The sequence below is a fragment of the Cebus imitator genome, unplaced genomic scaffold (genome assembly GCF_001604975.1).
Source record: "Cebus imitator isolate Cc_AM_T3 unplaced genomic scaffold, Cebus_imitator-1.0 Scaffold171, whole genome shotgun sequence".
In the NCBI taxonomy this organism is placed as follows: domain Eukaryota; kingdom Metazoa; phylum Chordata; class Mammalia; order Primates; family Cebidae; genus Cebus; species Cebus imitator.
This window is the reverse complement of record NW_016107486.1, coordinates 340,510-346,509: the sequence shown is the minus strand read 5'-3', so window position 1 is coordinate 346,509 and position 6,000 is coordinate 340,510. Positions and strand designations below refer to the sequence as shown.

The 6,000-nt window shown below is 41.2% G+C and overlaps 1 protein-coding gene across 1 annotated transcript in view; it reads left to right on the top strand.

Moving 5' to 3' along the window:
• Nucleotides 1-6,000, top strand: part of TMEM123 (transmembrane protein 123) — a 62,288-nt gene that overhangs the window by 49,248 nt on the left and 7,040 nt on the right. The gene's annotated exons all lie outside the window — the stretch shown is intronic.

The following is a 6,000-nucleotide window of genomic DNA, read 5'->3' as shown; positions in this document are numbered from 1 at the left end:
GTGAGCCGAGATCGCGCCATTGCACTCCAGCCTGGGTAACATGAGTGAAACACCGTCTAAAAAAAAAAAAAAAAAAATTTAGAAATTTATAAAACATTTTCAGAAAATGTACAGTTCTTTATCATGATGATACTTTTTAAGCTCAGTTTTCTCTTAGATTTAATAATACTTTTTAATCTAGATTTATCTAGGGTTTTTTGCGTTTTTTTCCCCCCCCGAGAGATGGAGTCTTGCTCTTTTGCCCAGGCTAGAGTGTACTGGCATGATCTTGGCTCACTGCAACCTCTGCCTCCCGAGTTCAAACGATTCTCCTGCCTTAGCCTCCCTAGTAGCTGGGACTACAGGCATGCGCCACCACACTCTAATTTTTGTATTTTTAGTAGAGACAGGGTTTCACCGTGTTGGCCAGGCTGGTCTCGAACTCCTGACCTCAGCTGATCTGCCCTCCATACCTGGCCTGTCTAGGTTTTGTTAACGTCATTTTTTAAATTCAGATTTTCAATTGTGTGCATTTTTGATCCCCAGGTGATTTGAATTCAGAAGAATGTTTAGAATGAGTCTTTTTGACTCTGTACAATGAGGAAAGGCCTCTTTACTTTCTAAACAATGTATGTTTATAGACTTACATTGATACTTAGTTGATGGCGTAAGGCTGTACTATTCTATAGGAAAGAGATTCCCAAGGTTTTCCTGTTTTAAAAATTTCCAAATGACACATAAGAGTATTCTTAAATTTACTCAAGCTGCAGACCATCCTTAGAATCACAGACCTCTCAAAATAACTATAGCACCAGAAATCTATGGTCCAGGTCTTGAATAGCTCAGTACTTTCGAGAACTAAAATAGGAAATGAAAACCATTTAAAAATAACTGTCCCATTTAAAAATAACTATTGAGATTTTTAAAAAATTGGATGTTTATTTTCAACTCTAGTTTAAGTGTATACTTGATGCTCTGATGAAAACAAATTGTCATCCTTTGAAATATTTAGGTTAAAGGAAAACAATGGCACTTAGATACTTTTGGACTCAAGGTTACAGGAATAAGGTTAAGTTATTTCAACACAGCAGAGGGTAGAGATAGTGGGAATGAATCCAGACTTCGAGTACTTTTACTTGAAACTAGAAAAATGGACTGCTTCATAGTGTCCTGGGCCTTGTTGCAACATGGTGGCTGGCTGACTAGTATTAACAGAAAAAGGTCTGGGCCTCAGTTTTTTCTTTTTGGATGTTTGCATTGATAAACCAAATATTTCCCAATAGTGTCTTCTTCCATATGATGTTATTCAGATGGTAGTTTGGTAACTATGGGAGCTCAAAGATCTCACAGTGCCTCCTCCTCAGCCTCCCATAGGGAATTGTACAATGAAACTAATGGTTAAAAAGAATTGAGCTCTTCTCAGGCACTGTGGGAGACGGCTTAACACAGATTATGTCAGTGAATTCTCCCAAACTCTTGTGATAGCTCTGATTTGTAGATGAGGAATGGTTGTGAATCTCAGAAAAATTAAGTAACTTACCTAAGGTACTCAAGCAGGTAAATTGCTGAGCTGATCCAGAGCTTGAGCTTCTTAAACTCACCATGTGTGGGAAATATCACCAGGCTTGGTAAAGAGAAGAGCTCAGCAAGTGGAAGCTCTAATTCTAACCACAGAAAAATTAGGAGTAGTCATTTTATCACCAAATAGGAATGGAGAACTGATTGGGCTGTTGGAATATATTTTTTACAGCAGTCCTGGACATCACTCATAGCCATGTGTACGTTCTTTGTCTTTCATTGTGGGTTGAACCCTGCAGCTGCTGGGAAGGAAGGTGCATGGATGCTGATATTATAGCCCTTCATTTCATTTTTCCTGTAATTATGTTAGTTGAAACCTCTGATTGACATCTATATATGATCCGAACTTGCATTAAAACAAGTTTTGTGAGTGGTCTGACGAGTATTTATGGACTTAATTCATATCATGGTGACTGGTTTCAAAGATCTGCAAAAGGAACCAGCTCAATACAATCACTAGTGCCAGTTGTACTGTTGCACAGAGATATATTTTTTATAAATGAAAAAACCTTTGAAGCTGAGTGTCTTAATTTGCTAGGGTTGCAGAAACAAAGTACCAGGAACTGGGTGGTTTAAACAACAGAAATTGATTGTCTCACAGTTCGGGAGGCTGGAGTCGGAGGTGAAGATGTTTGCAGGATTGCCTCCTTCTGGGGGCTGTGAGAAAATCTGTTCTATGCCTCTCCTCTGGCTTCTGGTATGGCAATCTCTGGCATTTCCCTGGCTTGTAGAAACATCACCATGATCTCTTCCTTCATCTTCACAGGGTATTTGCCCTGTGTGTGTGTGTGTGTCTGTCTCCAAATTTTCCATTTTAATAAGGACACCAACCATAATGGATAAATAAGCCTACCCTAATGACTTAATGATCTTTGTAAAGAGTCTCTCTCCAAATAAGGTCACATTCTGAAGTACAGGGAGTTAAGACTTCCTTTAACACTGAGCATGGCCAACTGTATATCACACACACCCTTTCTCTGGTGAGTCTACCCTCCCAACTGCCCTAGCTGAGGTGTTATAGAATGTCCAATTCACTGAAGAAGTCCTATTTCATAGGGTGCAGCTCCTGTCCAGAATAATATGAAAATAATAAAGCCACAGTGATTCAAAATTGAAAATTGTCCCTTCTGCCAGCCCAATCCTGCTTCAGGCTTAGAAGCCTGCAGTGGAAAAGTTAATGTCGTTGGCTTCCTTCCTCGCTCCACCTCTTCTCCTCACTTCTGCTGTTTGCAACCCTTACAGAATCGGGCCTAGAGAGGCTTAAGGGACAAAAGCTGTTCAATTGATGGCTGGGATGTATGCCTTTGGCTCAGGTGCTTTCTGGATGGCAGATGTGTGCTTCTCCTTGGTATGTTCCTGGGAGATCCTCCTGCTAAGCCTCCCCCTTCAGCTCTCTTGATGCAGTGCGCCTCTCCTCCAGCTGACCCTTGCTTTTGGTGCTCCACCCCCTACTAGTGACTTCCCGCTCTCTAAGTTGTACTCTCTTGGAAAACTCTCTTTTTAAAAGCAACTCCATGTCAGTTATCTTCCATGGAGTTTGATTTGGTTCATGGGAAACAAGAACATTTGCTGTTAGTGGAGGTGTGATCTACTCCCAGTGCAGCCTTTTAAACTCAGCTGATGGGTAGACAGAGCTCAGCCACAGTGTCTCACCTTTAGACTTACTATTCAGGCTTGAATCAAATCCTACTGTCTGTGTCCATCTAAGTCCGGTAGTTGCTTGTCTAGCTCTTCAGGTAGTGCCCTAGAAGCCTTCCCAGGCAGGTGTGAGGTGAAGGATAGCATTCTTCTCTTTTCCCACATAGACAGAGGCAGGAGTGGATACACTGTACACTCACACCCTCCAGCAACATATGCTTCTCAGACCTCTTCAACCTTAGCTTATAGGCAGCTAGAGGAGACTGAGTGGCTAAGATGAGCAGAGTTAGATAAAGCTTCACCCTTTGCAAGTGCCACATGGATGGGTCCATTCTGTGTCTCTATGCAGGTGTTAACTATGCCACTCCAGGAGGTATCTCAACAGCTAAAGGAGAGGGAAGAAGACTGGAGTTGGTATAGTATCATTTGCAGAGGAAAACAAATGACTGTATCTTGTTACAGAAGAAGACTGGGCCATCAAATGTGAATTTGGAGGGCATCCCTTCATTTCATTTAGACTTGTAAGCATCAGGAAACACATTTAAATACAAAATTTCTTATGTCTGTTTTGTCAATTTGTAGAAATTGACACAATTTTTTTTTTCTTTCTTTCTGTTTCTGAGACGGGGTCTTGCTCTGTCCCCCGGGCTGGCATGCAGTGGCACGATCTCAGCTCACTGCAACCTCCGCCAACTGGGTTCAAGTAATTCTCCTGCCTCAGCCTCCCGAGTACCTGGGATTACAGGCACCCCTCACCACCACACCTGGCTTTTTTTTTTTTTTTTGGAGAGACGGGGTTTCATCATGTTGGCCAACCAGGCTGGTCTTGAACTCCTGACCTCAGGTGATCCGCCCGCATCGGCCTCCCAAAGTGCTAGGATTACAGGCATGAGCCACCACACCCAGCCTGTTTCTTTAGCACATTTGGATTGACTTAGCGAAAGAGAACTAACCTATTATAGCTTCCCATTTTTGCCCATGTGACTGTACAGTATCTCTGAAGAATGTTTTCTTATACCAGAGGGCAATGGAAAGGGTGTGTGTGTGTTGAATCCAAAAGCAGTACTGTGTTCATTGTTTTATTCTACAGGATCTTTCTGCTCTAAAGATACAATATAAACATTAGTTCTTTGCTGTATTTAATTTTATTGCAATAGAATCCATTCGGCATTTTAAAACGTGATTGTATCTCTATAGAAAATCAGATTTGGAATAAGAAAAGATTAGCTCAAGTTCATTGCATTTGTATTATTTACTTGGATAATTATTGTTTATTTGCCTATGTAGTATAAAAGCATTAATTCCTTAGGCCTTAAGAAAATAGATCATACTAGGTAGAAGAGATCACAGGGACCCTAAGTTGAAGAAAGTAGAAATTTCAGTAATAAAACCTGATATGCAGATAAGCAGCACTATTAAAACCAACTTGTTTTGACAGTTAAGTCGAAAATAAATATAGGGGCCAGGCACGGTGGCTCACGCCTGTAACACCACCACTTTTGGAGGCCGAGGTGGGTGGATCAGTTAATGTCAGGAGTTTGAGACCAGCCTGGCCAACATGGTGAAACCCTGTCTCTACCAAAAATAGAAAAATTAGCTGGGTTTGGTGGCACGTGTCTATAATCCCAGCTATTCAGGATGCTGAGGCAGGAGAATCGCTTGAACCTGTGAGGCAGAGGTTGCAATCAGCCAAGATTGTGCCACTGCATTCTGGCCTGGGTGACAGAGCGAGACTCTGTTTCAAATAAATGTCAATCTATCTGTCTTTCAAGAATAAGCCTAAAATAGTTGTGGAAGACAGGATAATATATGAAGTATCACTTGTTACTTCACGGTCGTGGCGGGACAAGGAACCTAAAGACATTGGTACTGCTCTCACTGGGAAAGGAGAAGGGAGGCCCAGTGGTTAATTCTTTGTATCTTAAGTATTTGGACATAAAGAATAAAATGGGAGTATATAGGTGTCTTATTCCATTTTGTGTTGCTATAAAAGAATACCTGAGACTAGGTAATGGATAAAGAAAAGGTTTATTTAGCTCAAGGTTCTGCAGGCTGGGAAAGTTCTGCAAGCCCTGGTTTCTGGGGAGGCTTTTTATAAAGCTGTGTCACAACATAGCAGAGAAGGTCAAAGAGGAAGTGGATAACTGCAAAGATAGAAAACCTGAGGAGCATCCTGGCTTTATAACAGCCTCCATTCATGGGAACTCATCCATTTCCACAGGAACCAATCAGTTTCATCAGAGCGAGAACTCACTCACTACTACGTGAAGGGCATCAAGCCATTTATTAGGGATCTGCCACCATGATTCGGATATCTCCCACTAGGCTCCACCTCCCAAGACTGCCACATTGGAGATCAAATTTCAGTATGAGTTTTGATAGGAACAAATCAAATCCAAACCATAGCAGTAGGCAGCATAGAAAACCAATAAACCTGAAAATAAACTGAGATAGGAAATGAATACAGAAATATATTACATATTAAATGGACAAAGACATATTAAAAGCTTGCATTCCCTAGACATTGTATACTAATAGGACCTATAGTTGTAAACATTAAATTGTGGAGTTACAAAGATGCAATATGAAATAATACTAACACAGAAAAGTTTGCTTCTGGTTATATGCCATATTTTATACAAAAAGAAGGAAACCTCTAGTGGATGAAAACAAAAGTAATCAAAGTTTTTAATGAGTATTGGCCAAGCATGGTGGCCCACGCCTATAATCCCAGCACTTTGGGAAGCCAAGGCGGGCAGATCACTTGAGGTCAGGAATTCAAGACCAGCCTGGCCAACTTGGTGA